This window comes from Euphorbia lathyris, chromosome 6, assembly GCF_963576675.1.
Source record: "Euphorbia lathyris chromosome 6, ddEupLath1.1, whole genome shotgun sequence".
NCBI classification, from domain to species: Eukaryota; Viridiplantae; Streptophyta; class Magnoliopsida; order Malpighiales; family Euphorbiaceae; genus Euphorbia; species Euphorbia lathyris.
This window is the reverse complement of record NC_088915.1, coordinates 17,259,474-17,274,266: the sequence shown is the minus strand read 5'-3', so window position 1 is coordinate 17,274,266 and position 14,793 is coordinate 17,259,474. Positions and strand designations below refer to the sequence as shown.

At 34.6% G+C, this 14,793-nt stretch overlaps 1 long non-coding RNA gene across 2 annotated transcripts; it reads left to right on the top strand.

Moving 5' to 3' along the window:
* Positions 1–10,082: 10,082 nt before the first annotated feature.
* On the top strand, positions 10,083–13,541 carry LOC136233835 (uncharacterized). 2 transcript variants are annotated; one of them, XR_010690945.1, is made up of 3 exons: positions 10,083–10,221; positions 12,285–13,111; positions 13,259–13,541. It is a non-coding gene; the product is annotated as an uncharacterized lncRNA (long non-coding RNA). The 2 variants fall into 2 exon arrangements; XR_010690944.1 differs by having other exon boundaries at positions 12,271–13,111.
* Positions 13,542–14,793: the final 1,252 nt, after the last annotated feature.

Sequence of the window (14,793 nt, the reverse complement as noted above, 5' to 3'; positions counted from 1 at the left end):
AGTACTTGTGTGCACAAAGTCATGATGTCATTCACTAGGAAGCATGTCCATAACATGTATTTAGCCATAAATGATCACGTATAAATTATTATTAATAAGACACTTTTATAAGTGAAAACAATAATTTACTTGAAATGTCATGCAATAGTTTATTATGAATGCAAATGCTAAATTAAAAATGCATAACATATAATTAACTCACAAATGACTCCTGGTTGACTGTCATAGTTTTTAGGTACTGCTGCTCCTCCTACCGGTTGAGTATCTAAAAGAGAGAACATTATTTTTAGAATTGATATAGGTTTAGAAAAATATTGAAATTTATTTCATCACGTTTTACAAGCTTTCTATCGAAAATTCGGCAGAATGTCTCCTGTAAAATGGACATCCTCCTAGTAATAACCATGGTCAATCCAGTATTAAAATACTCTTCTATATTAAAAAAAATATCAACTCTCTTGGTAGTTCTGTGCAAAACCGTTCTCTTCTCTCCCTCTCCAAAATTTTTTCTAACTGCTCCTTCCTCTTCTCTTCAATTTTCATCAATTCTTCACCAATTTCATCCATTAATCTTTCTATTGATTGAGTTTTTTTTTTTCAAGTTGTAGTCTTCTATTTGAGGGGGAAGAAGGAAGATTGTCTTCCTTTTTCCTCCTTGCACCATCCTGTTGTTTTATTTTTCTTCTTTTTGTTCAATAAATTATAGTTGAATTACATATATTTCACCAAATCTCTTATTCCGCTTGAATTGCATCTGTTGTTTGTTATCTTTTCATTGGTAACTTTTTTCTATTTTAGCAAGAGCAGAAATGATAGATCTTATACGTAGATCATTACATCTACGTGATTGCAAAAGAAATGACTTAGATCCAAAGATTCGGAAGAGTTTAAATGCTGAAGATGGGATTACGGATGTTTTTCTGCAAATTTGGTATTTGAAGAAGTATATATTTCATCTATTGTTTGTTTTATCTGTACCTTTGATGGTTTATTTTGCTCGTTGTAGTCGTTTTTTTACCTTTATGGATTTTGTAATAGGCATAGCCTGTACTTATGTAAGGTTTTATCCCTTACTTTTCTTGTTGTACTTGATGTTTTCGTATCTATAAAATGATGTATGCATTTTTATCAAAAAAAAAAAAAAAATCCAAAGTCCAAACCGGGACTCCATAGAATGCAATTTATCAACCCTGCTAGACATCAATCATCCATCAATTCTATAACTGACAATAATTCCAATGCTTTACTTCTAAAATTACTCATCTTCCAACAACATATAAACATTTAAATTTATAACTCATATTCATAATATATATCCTGATCAAATAATCCTAAGAGTATAATTAATTAATTATGTCTAATCTCCCATTCGACTATTATTTTTAAACTTATATATTCTGAATTTTTTTTAATAAGGATCCAAAAATATATTTAACTCAACTTAATTTATTTTCCTTAATTTCACCCAGCTATATACTTTCGTAATTTATAGAGACTAAACGGTAAGAAATTTAACCAAGATTTAAGAATTAATGTTGCTCCAAATAATATTTAGAATATTCTGGAGTTAACAAAATATTTTTTTCTACATTTATTTCATATGTCACCGTAAAATATCACTGGTGGTTAAGATTCGCCTACCGGAAAAATTAAAGCTGGTTGTTTTGAGGAACTAATATACCTTTTTTGTTGCTTATGATTCCAGCAGTCCAGAACCACCCTTAAAACATCCAAACTTGACCGGAAAAGTAAACTTTTGGTAAATTTCTTACTTTTTCCGGTGCAGCTCTGATTAACCTTCAAAACTCCTTGCATGCATTAAAATCTAGTGTACCCATGGAAAAATCGACCCCCTGAATCCATTTTTGGTGTTAGAATTGCAAACAAAATGAACATAGGGCAGAGAAATAGAAAGAATATCAAAAGTAATGAATTTTCTCTCTCTAAATGATTTTTAAAAACTCAAAATCTAAAAATAAAACTTATATGTACTCGTAGTTGGAGTTGATAGCTTCGTTTTGGTAAAACAATCGTGAAAAGCGACGAAGAATCAAGGAAGAACAAGGTTAGAGAAGATTGTTCTTTATATTTATGAAATGGAGAAGGTTGAGATGAGGAAGATGAAGTATGATGCGGATTTTATTTTCCTCGACTATGGCCAAATCCCCAATTTAGTCCCTACACTTATAATACCTTTTAAAAAAAATTCTAAAAGTAATTATATTTTAGCTTTAACTCTTTCTAATTAATTTATTTTAGCATCTAATTTATATACATATATTGGGTATTATAATTCTTCTCCACTTATAAAAATTCGTCCTCAAATCATGTTTGAAATAGATAAGGATAACTGCTCTACATCTCTAATTCGAATTTCAAAGTGCACTTTTCCATGGAATACGCCATAACACCTTCACTATTGGTATGACTTTTGATCGAAGTTGGTGAACTAGACGATCCACAATTGCCACTGGTTGCTCCTCATAAGATAAATCTTCGCTAACTTCTATCGCTTGAGGTTGAAGAACATGAGAAGGATCAGGAACATATTTCCTTAGCATTAATAAATGGAACACATGATGAACCTATGATAAATTAGGAGGCAATGCTAGTTGATATACAACTTCGTCTATTCTCTTTAAAATCTCAAATGGTCTAATATATCTAGATGTCAACTTTTAGGAAACAAATAAACCAAAAAAGACGGACTATAGGAGCATATAGGAAGAGACTAGAGTGATGCAGAGCATAATCCAATTTACCCGTGTATCATGAAACCCCATTCGGTTTAACACAACCTTTAAGAATCCCCAATCAACTCTATCATAGGTCTTGCTTATATCAATCTTGAGGGCTACCTCACCTTCCTTCCCTCTATTATTCCTATGCATATGATGTATAGTCTCGAAGGCAATCTGCACATTGTCGATTATTGACCTTCCAGGGACAAAAGCAGATTGACTCTCATGCACAATGTCAAGCAAATAAGTTTTAAGCCTATTTGCTAATACCTTGAAATTATCTTGTACAACACATTACATAGGGATATGGGCCTAAAATCCTTAATTGACAAAGGTATCACAATTTTGGGGATCAGGACAATAGATGTGTCATTTTGGCTGGCAGGGAATTCTGTCTTCTCCAGCCATCCTACACTAGCCTTAAAAATATCTTCCCCAATCAGTTCCCAAAAATGTTGATAGAACCCCGGGCTTAACCCATCCGGTCCTGGGGATTTGTCAATATGCATAGAGAAAACAACGATTTTAAATTCCTCAATCCTAAAAGGAGTAGTTAAACCCTGATCTCGAGTTACAACTCTATTGAGGATATTTACCGTATCATTCTGTGTAAACATAGAAGGAGAGAAAAGTTGTTTAAAATACTCACAGATATAAAGTCCAAGCAATCCCAGGTCAATAATTGGTACTCCATTGTCATCATTAATTCCCGAAATCATGTTCTGTTCCTTCGGGCTTTAACACACAAATTGAAAAACTGGGTATTCTGATCCCCATTCTTGAGCCAAAAAACCTTAGCTCTCTGCTTCCAATATTGCTCCTCCTTCTCCAAAACCAGATTAAACGGACGTTGCACATTCAGGTACAAAAGCTCAAAATGTCTGCCTTCCTTATCCCTAAGATACTGTAATTGTTTACCAATCCCGACTTCTTGGTCGCGAACCTCCTCTTATAGTCCATACCCCCCTTGTTCATTGCCCCAACACAACCTTCCAGTTTAGTCATAATATTAGAACTTTGATGCATTGTCCAACTGCCCTCTACCACCTCTCTAAAGCCCGATTCCTTAACCCATGCATACTCAAAACAAAACCCGCCCCTTCGCTTCCCCTCCTCCCTACTCTCAAGTTTCAGAACAAGCGGAAGGTGGTCCGAATTAGGTGTGACCACATTCTTCAATTTGTAATTTGGGAAAAGTAGGAACCAATCCTTATTCGCAAACCCACGATCCAATTTTTCCGGAACCCATCCATCAGTACCTCTTCCTCTCTCTCAAGTGAATCTGCTTCCTTCCTCCATTAACTCAATCAATCCACTATTCTCAATGGCCTTTGAAAAGTCTCTAATTAGTGTCGGTGGATAGTTTATACATCCCTCATTCTCGTCCGGACTCAGTATACAATTGAAATCTCCAAGTATGATCCATGGGAGCGTTGACTGACCCGCCACACTATGCAATAGGTCCCAAGACTCTCTTTGTCTTCCACTGTCTGCAAACCCGTAGAAACCCATAAATTTCCACAGACCTTTCATCGGATCGTTAATAGTAAGGTCAATGTGTTGATCCGAGTAACCATGCACGATCATATCTAGCTCTTCTTTCCATAACAGAGCTAGACCCCCACTCATGCCTCTCACATTTACTGTTATAATACCCTTGTAGTTAAACTTACTCCCTAGTCCATGAACTCTGTTCTCATCAGAAAGTGTCTCCATTAGGAAAACTAAACCAGGTTTGTTAGTCTGAACTAACTCCCCTAATGCGCGAACTGCCTGAGTGTTTTCCAGCCCCCGACAGTTCCAACTAATGCAACTCATTGACCTCGGTGGACCTAGCTTACAGGTCTCGCCGTTTCTAAAAATACAGGAAGTTCCTTATCGGTATGCAAAGTGGAACTAACCTTTTCTATCCCTGGTCTATTCGATTGGCCCTGCTGGCCTTTGTTGCTTATATCAGCCAACATGGAGTCATCTACGCCTCTTATTGCTCCCTCCATTCTCCTTTTCCTATCATTCTGAAGATCTATACCCTCATTTTCTTTTCCCATTTTATTAATCCTATCAGAATCTCCTTCTACCATGTGTCTTCCAGATGAACCCCCTCTAAATACCATTCTCGTGGCTTGTTGATGAACAGGGTGAAGGTTTAAACTTGTATCCAACCTCAATCCTCCCATCGCCCTAGGCAGTTCTCCCTCCCCTATTCCCCCTTGCCCTAGTTCCCTCAGCCATCTCGAGCCACTATGGTCTCCTCCCCTGCACACCGGCTCCTTCAACCATTCTCCCCACTCTCTTTTAATATTTGCCCCCCCTTGTTCAAAGAGACGAGGGCAAAAATGATCAGCATGACCCAGTAAACCACACAGATAAAAAAAAACCCTAGTCTTTCATATTTAAAGTTCACAAACTGCCAATCTCCTTGGGCTCTACAAATTTTTTTGAACCTCTTTAAAGGTTTATTGACATCTACTACTACCCTTATTCGCATATAAGACCTATACATTCCACTGCTATTATTCAGATCATATTCCATGAACAGCCCTAGGAAGTTACCTAGTTGTCCCCCTACATGTTCAGACATGGCTCTAATCGGCAAATAAAAAACTTGTACCCAAACTTCTCAATTTGTCCTTACTATGGTAATTATATATAGTATAAATTCAATAATAATTATACATTTTATTTCAAAATTCAAGTAAAACCTTTTATTTAATATCGAGGCACTTGCTTTACCGTGCGAGATTCAGTGGGTCAATGAGCTCCAGCTTGAAAAGGTAATTTCCGAGTCTGATTCTCTCAGCATTGTCAATAGTGTGAATAACTGGTTTAAAGACCTCTTGGAGTTTTGCGGTATAATAGAAGACTACAAGGACTTATTTAAACAATATAGTGATTTTTCCATTGTTTTTATTCCCTGATTAACGAATGGTGTTGCTCATGCAATTGCACGGCATTCACTATCTAATGCTAGTCTTGATAGTTTAGTTTTACCTTATTGGTTGGATGTAGCTTTATTGCAAAACATTGTTACCCATATTGAAAATAAAGCTTCAATTTCGATTAAAAATAATTATAATTCTTCCAAAAAAAATTTATAATTTTTTGGGTTAAGGTGCAAAAATACCTCTAACGTTTTGGGTAAGGAGCAATTTTACCCCTAACGTCTAAAATGGTGCAATTTTACCCCTAATGTTGGAAACCAAAAGCAATTTTACTCTAACGTTGATAATTGGGTCAATTTGAGAAATAATTCATCAAACTGTCTTCTCGGTCATCAATCTTGTCATCTACACTTTACACGTGTGTCATTTTATCAGTAACAAATCACAAACACATGTTGGGATGTGAAAAAAATATACTGTCTTTTTGTACGAATTAGACAGAAAAAATAAAAAAATTCACCGAATTTATAAGTATTAATCTCTAATTCTATTATTAAATTATAAAAAAAAAACATGAAATCAATTTTTAGAGCGAATTATTATACAATTGGTGCAGAATAAGGAACAAAAATATGTGTTTATAATAGTGTCTGAAATTGACCCAATTTATTACGTTGGGGTAAAATTGCTCTTGGCTTCCAACATTAAGGGTAAAATTGCATCATTTTAGACGTTATGGGTAAATTTGCTCCTGACCCAAAATGTTAGGATATTTTTACACCTTAACCCTAATGTTTTTCTAATAGCTTTTTAAATGCATAAAAATGATAACTAGTTAGAAAGGTTACAAACGAAAATCTGTTAAATTTTATCAGTTAAAATGATAATCAGTTAAATTTTATCAAACGACAATCTGTAAGGATTAATTGGGTATGGATCTAATTAATCCGACCCGTCCGAAATGGAACGGGCCAAGCCCATCTTAATTGTGGTTGCCTGTTACTTGTGATACAAGATCGTGGTGCTTAGATCCGCTTCCGCTACTCTAAGAGATCTACAGGCTCTACTATTCAATAAGGTATGCCTGAACCCGTATATCTCAAATGGATTAATTGCCGTTAATCCCTTCACAATCAACTAGTCAAATTCGCTAATAAAAATAGTAATTATCCAGCTAACAGCTTAACATCTATTTGCCAAACAAGTCTATCTTTAATTATTAGAAAAAAAAAAAATTAAAGTCAAACTTCTAGCTTAATATCCTTAATTGTTGCTCAAAAATATAAAAGAAAGTAAAAATTTCTTAAAAACGTATAAGATATATGATAACAACCTAAATTATTCTAGAATGAGGAATAAAAGGAAAATTATAGATATCAATGGGCAAACCATTATTCCTTCTAAAAGTGGGATTTATGCATTATTAATATGGAATTAATAATAATTAATGCAAGATTAATGCAATGGTGAATATACAAATAATGAAGAAAAAGAAAGGAGTCTCTAGCATTATGCCATAATTTTACATGGAGCTGACACAACACCGAATCCTTCTCTCCCGCATTTTACGTTTTTTAGACCATAATTTTACATTTAATTTCATTTTTATTTTAACCTCATTTTCTGTTTCGTTCTTCATCGAAGAATTCTGCCGGCAAGTTTGATCGGCGATTGACCGCGTTGACAATATTTTTCAGTTCACTATTCATATTCCTTCTTTCTTGATTTCACTTACAATTGTTTTTTAAATTAAACATCTGCGTGTGTATGGAAATTATTGTTTTTTTTAGCATAAGAACTGAATTATCCATCTACCTTTTCAGAATTGACATATTCTTTTTTAGAGTAAGTTGAAGCTTAAAAGGTGTTACGGTCGTCCTTACCGTTCTACATAATAAATTTTCTTATTCGTAACTCCTGACAAATCTTTGGAAAATTAAGGCCGTGCATACAATTTTCCTATAATATCCAATATATGTATATAACATAAATGCTAAAATGAATTAATTAGGAGTTAAAACTAAAATAATAATTATACATTTGATTTCAAAATTTCAGTCAAATCGTTTATTTGATGGTCCTGTTTGGTAAATAGTTTTTTATGATAAAATTAGAGGTTTAAGCCATTTTAGAGATTTTGGTGAAAAAAGTTTGAAAGAGTTTATTGGGTCCAAAAAGCTAATTTTGAAAAAGCTGTTTTTAAGAGATTTTCCAATTAACTTATTGTTCTCGATTTTTAGTTCTAATTACTACTCTTTAACTTCAAATGAAGATTTTACCATGTCTTTATTTGTCATTTTACACAAAGCTATTAACAATCAGTTAAATTTTACCAAACAAGTTTACACAATCTGTTAGGATTAATTGGGTATGTATTTAATTAATTCGACCCGCCCGAAATGGAACGGGCAGATCCCATCTTAAGAGATGGAGGATTAGGGTTTTAGCTTCCTATAAATAGGCTTAACCCTAATCACCACACAAAGTTGCCCCCTCCTCCTCTCCTGCACCTCCTCTCTCTCACTCTCTCATTCTTCTTCTTCACTTTAGTTGCTCGTTACCTGTGATTAGACCTGTTCAAAAGCTCACTGGCCCGTCCAGCCCGTCCAAGCGCACTCTTCAAAGACTGGGCTTGGACATATATGTTTCATAATAAGTCCGGTCCGGTCCGGTCCAAGCCCACTTAGGCCCGCATATAGAGTAGGTTGGGCTTGGGATTTGTCTCAAAACCCAGGTCCAGCCCAGCCGGCCCGAAATTATAATAATAATTTTAATTTAATAACTTTTATAGTTTAATAAATTTTATATTCCAAAAATAAAAAATTTAAATTTCTTCAACGTAAAAATTTTCAAACCATATATTTTTTAGAATGGGTGAACATGTACATATTTTTGTTACTATTTAATTTATTACTATTAAAAAAATATTTTTTTATTATTTAGGATTGCGTTAATTGATTTTTTATTGAAATAATCCTCTAAACTTTAGTTTATTGTATTTTATTATTTATATTTATAGTATAATTTTTTAGTTTAATACAAAGATATTAGTTGGGCCGGGCCGGGTTGGGCTTGGGAATTAGTTCTTTTAGCTTGGCCCAGCCCGACCCGAGCCCGATATAAATATAGTGCGGGCTTGGTTGGGCTTGGACAACGTAATTATGTGACAAATCCGGTTAGGCCCGGCCCAAGCCCAGCCCGGCCCAGGCCATGAACAGGTCTACCTGTGAGACAAGATCGTGATGCTTAGATTCACTTCCGCTACCGCTTCCGCTACTCTGAGAGATCTACAGGTTCTGCTATTCAATAAGGTACGTCCGAACCCGTATATCTCAAATGAATTAATTGCCGTTAATCCCTTCACAATCAACTAGTCAAATTCGCTAATTAAAATATTAATTATTCAGCTAACAACTTAACATCTATTTACCAAACAAGCATATCTTTAATTATTAGGAAAAAAAAATTAAAGTCAAACTTCTAGCTTAATATCCTCAATTGTTACTCAAAAATATAAAAGAAAGTAAAAATTTCTTAAAAACGTATATGATATATGATAACAACCTAAATTATTCTAGAATGAGGAATAAAAGGAAAATTAATAGATATCAATTGGCAAACCGTTATTCATTCTAAAAGTGAGATTTATGCATGATTAATATGGAATTAATAATAATTAATGCAAGATTAATACAGAGGCGAATATGCAAATAATGAAGAAAAATGAAGGAGTCTCTAGCATTATGCCACGTCACATGGATCATGACGAGACACGTCATAACAAGATACACCCGATGAGAGCGAGTAACGGAGACCTGCCATAGTTCTCAAGGTTAGCATACATACGCCTTGACGGCTCTAAGAATACCAAAAGACACACTTATAACCATCCATGAAGGGGAATAAATACAATTAAACGGGAGATCTGTATCTGCCAGGTGAACATGAGGAGGTTTCTTGAAACAGATCCATCCAGGGGTCTCTAAACCGTTATCAATGAGAAACCTCCAACATTGATGATACTAACAACTCCATTAATACTGAAACCATCGAGTATAATTAAAGTAACATCAAAACCCACATTCAAGGACAGTAAATGAGATTAATACGATTGTTACAGAATTGCATATAAATATGCCCAACTTCCTGAGATCAAAAGTACAAACACATTATTCTAACCCTACTTTGTGATTACAGTTTATTCTCTTAAGGATATTACTGACTTAGACATCGGAGTGTTCCCGACCGATCCCAACAGCGCCTCACAGAGACGTAATCCGATCAAGGATTTTTTAACGAATTATCAATATAATAATATTTAATTCAAATTTGAGAAAAAAATGTATTTGAGTTTAGGTTCGGAAAGCATAAACGTTGTCGTTTTAAGAATATAGGTCGAGAATCTAGAGATCTATTATATATATATGGATACATAGAGCTGACACAACACCGAATTTCTCTCCCGCATTTTACGTTTTTTATTAGACCATAATTTTACATTTAATTTCATTTTTATTTTAACCTCATTTTCTGTTTCGTTCTTCATCGAAGAATTCTGCCGGCAAGTTTGATCAGAGATTGACCGCGTTGAATTTCCGGTAATTTCATCTCCCGGCCTTCGATTTTGCATTTTTCTCGCTTCAATTTCACTTTATTTGTCGCTGAAGTAGCTAATTTTACGATTCCTTTCTAGGGTTTTTTCTAGTTCAAGTTCAGCTCATATTATCATTTTACTTTTTTTGGGGGAAATTGAAGCCGACATAATTTGAGTAGTGAAAAGTTACATTTGTTTGAGTGAGTTTGAGTTTTGTTTTTAGTGGGAAATATGGGGAATTTTGAATTTTTTATTGTCCAAGTTACTGTAACTCTAATCCTGTTAAAGAAAACAATTGAATTGAACTAAGCCAATTGGTTGTTCATTAGGCTTCGTTGGTGTCTGATAAAATAATCTCGTGTCATTCTTATGATAAGATAGTGACATAAAATTTGGAGTTGTTGATCTTTCCAGAGTGTTTGGAACAACTTGGATGGCATGAATTTTCCTTGATTGATAATTTAATCACTCTCTTTTGGCAATGAAGTTGTCAAGAGTAATGGTTCTGAAACTTTGGAAGCCTATTTTTATAGTGGGATCATTATCATTGATGTAAAGTGGGTGATACACGTGATAGTATATTACTACCTCCGTTTCATATTACATGTCTTTTTAGAGATTCTTTTTTGTTTCATATTACATGTCGTACACGTTAAGTCATTTTTTTCTCCGCTCTAAAATGCGGGTTTACGGAAATTAATTAGAATAATGGATTTACTATAGAATAAATAAATATTAGAATCAATAAATAAAGGGCAACAATGTCTTTTTTAGAGTATCCTTAATTTCTATACAACTCTTCAAAAAGACATGTAATATGAAACAGAGGGACTAGTATTCTGTAGAGTTGTAGTTATTTTTGCTAATTAAGATAACTGAATGGAAGATACTTCCTTTAATGAATGATTTGTTCAGAACCAGACTCCCGTTGGTAGTAAAAAAAGAACTTGCTCTTTTCCGAGCATTGCTAAATTTGCGTTGTTTGTTCTCGGGCTTAGTCTGAGCAGGTTCTTTTGTATTCTTGTAAGAGGAGACCATAATGCTAAGTTCAGGGAATAATTTAAGCTGTGGAACTTCCACAATGCCATCAGATGTCCCATCCTTGACACGATGCTTACCTTTGGAGCAAATGCAATCATCTCAAAGTTATGATAATTAACCGTAAGTTACATCTCCATTGCGAATAAAAGCCATTAACAGTTTCCAATCTGGAATGGATCATCCTAATTGTTATGCACGGAATTAACTTTCTTTTTGGTCCACTACCCATGGAATTAAAACTTTTAGATCACTTGATGAATGGTAGACATGCACAACTTCAATCATAAAAAATAAGCATGTGAAAATTAAAACAAGCAGTGGCATGTACAACCATAACATATTGACAAAGGAGTGCAACATAAATGCATAATGAGAAGTACCGGGCTCTTTTACTGCTATCCTGTACACTTTTTTTCAAGTGTTTTAGCTCCTCAGTTGTCATAGGTTGTGGAGGATAGCAGTAAAAGAAAGTGTACATAATAGCAGTAAAAGATCCAGGTACTTATCATTATGCATTTATGTTGCACTCCTTTGTCAATATGTTATGGTTGTACATGCCACTGCTTGTTTTAATTTTCACATGCTTGTTTTTATGATTGAAGTTGTGCATGTATACCATTCATCAAGTGATCTAAAAGTCTTAATTCCATAGGCGGTGGACCAAAAAGAAAGTTAATTCTGTGCACAACAATTGGGATGGTCTAGATTGGAAACTGTTAATGGCTTTTATTCACAATGGAGATGTAAATTATGCTTAATTATTAACTTTGAGATGATTGCCTTTGCTTCATATAAATAAAGTTTCTTGTGCTAATCTATATATATACATCATCCCAGATTTCTTCATTTGTCTTTTAGGAAGCCTTCATAGGACTTACAGAAACTATGAGATTATTCCCTGTTTCTGCTCCAGTATATTATCCATAGTTTGCTTTAGTATTTGAAACTTAAGATTTAATTTCTCTATTGGCTGCTGAATCTGACAAAACTGCCTGGTTGCTTGCTGATGAAGATGTCATCTGTCAGTAATTTTCACATGCACCTTAATGAGCAAGTGAATTTACTCATTCACCGTTAGATATAGGCTTATTAAATCTAAACTAAATAATTTATTAGTCCCCTAGTTTTTACCAAACATACTGTTTAGTCCCCCTATTTTGAAAAACACATTATAAGGTCCCTAGCTTTTGCCAATATTAACCCTTTGGTCCCTTTGTCTAGTTTTTTTAGACTTGTTATCGATATATTTTAGCATAAACAGATATATATAAAATAATAGAGTAACATGGTCAACTGCTATTGTACTGCGGTTGTCCTAAAAGCTAAGATATGTTCGATTAAAAATCTAAAAAAAAAGCTAAAAGGACCACAAGGTTAATATTGGCAAAAGATAGGGACCTTAAAATGTGTTTTTCAAAATAGGGGGACTAAACAGTGTGTTAGGTAAAAACTAGAGGACTAATAAATTATTTACCCTTAAATCTAAGATTCAGGATGCTTTGAATCTCCACCTTAGGATTCTAATAAGCCTAAATCTAACGGTGAATGATCAAATTCTATATGCTAATTAAGGTGCATGTGATCAAGACTGGTCATCTGTTTGTATCAGGTACAGGGCAAAAGTCATGCAAGATTTTTTTATCAAAGCTGGATAAATATAAGGAAGCGTTAACTTAAAGAAGCGGCAGAGGAGTGAGCCTGTATTAAATGAGAGGTCAAATGGAGCAGCCATGACAAAGATGGGGAATCAGGTCCACAGAAATACTCTGGACAATATGGGTCAAAGATTGGAGGACAGGGCCAAGAGTGTTGGGCTGAATAATCGTGTTCGTTCATCAATGGCCGATAAGCAGGTTTGTACTTAAGTATTGATATTGTTAACTGAGCTGCGTTAGTGATTTTTCTATTTTACCTTCTGTTTTTAAAATAGTTCTTGTGCTCAAGTTACTTGGAAGGAAATCAATCTTTCATTCTGCTCGTTTCTATATCTCCTCTCATAGGTATGATTCAAAAAAAAGGGCGGCCCGGTGTATTACGCGTCTCCGCTAAGCGAGGGTCCGGGGAGAGGTCCCACCACAAAGGTGTATAAAGGGCAAGCCTCATAAGGAACAAAATTTCTTATAATACCTTTTTGTTCACTTTGTACATTCAAAAGCCAAGCATTTCCGATTGATTTCGTATGAGCTCTTACTTTCTGTTAATGCTTATTTGTTTTTGACTGGAAACTTGTTAATGGATTGAATAATTAATTTTAGGGTAAATTCCAAAAAAAACTCTGTGGTTTGATGTTGTTCCAAATAAACCCTTGTGGTTTGGTTTTACAAAAAAAAAGGACCGTGGTTTCGCCGTTACCCGAAAAACGGAAATTGACTTAACACCGTTAAAAATGCTGACGTGGCAAGGGGCAGAGTTGGAAATTCGATTTTTTTTTTTAATTTTTTTTTCTTTTCCTTTTTCTTTTTCTTTCCCCTCTCCCTTCTTCTTCCTTCTTCCTTCTTCCTTCTCTCTTCTTCTTCTTCTTTTTTTTTTTTTTTTAATTTCTGAAATTTAATTTTTTTTAATTTTTCTTTTTCTTTTCCTTTTCCTCCTTCTTCTTCTCCTCCTCCTCCTCCTCCTCCTCTTCCTCATATTCTTCACATCATTTACAGTTCCTTTAAGTTTATATTTCCACTTAGCATAAGTAACTCCGATAAGAAGCGCCCGTTTTCGTCCAGGTCTAGTAACGGCGGAAGACGGCGGCTTGGCGGCCAAAGGAGAAGGATTAGAATTCAAAGTCTTAGGAGTATCGCTATCGCTACTATCTCTCCGGCACCGTTTAAGTTCTGAAAACTTAACCTTAATCTTGTCCACAACTTGAGAAACTCGGGAGCCAATTTGATTATCTCTAATACCGGAAGAAAAAGAAGATCTTCCCATTTTCCTCGAAGGAGAAGAGATAGAAACTCTATAGCAAGCTGGGCAGTGAAAATCTGCGAGGTTTATTGAATTTGGGAATCGTTGTCTGCAATTGCTGCAACTGTAACCTCTGGTATCTCGTATGAGAATTGGGCGATCTGACATATCAGGATCGAATCTCTGTGAGTAATTTGGGGGTTTGATTGGATAATTATGTGATTAATTAATGAAAGTGAAAAGGTTTAAGGAGATTTAGAAATCTGGAAATTTTCCAGATTTCTGGAACCAGAAATCTGGAAATTTTCCAGATTTCTGGAAATTTCCAGATTTTCGAAGAAATCTGGAAATTTTCGGAAATCTGGAAATTTCCGAAACTTAAAAAAAAAATAAAGGAAGAAGAAGAGGGATGAAGAAGAAGAAGAATGGAGGAGGGAAGAAGAAGAAGAAGAAGAAGAAGAAGAAGAAGGGAAGAAAGAGGAGGAGGAGGAGGAGGAGAAGAAGAAGAAGGAGGAAAATGAAAAGAAAAAGAAAAAGAAAAATTAAAAAAAATTAAATTTCAGAAATTTAAAAAAAAGAAGAAGAAGAAGAAGAAGGAGGAGGTGGAGAGAAGGAAGAAGAAGGGAGAGGGGAAAGAAAAAGA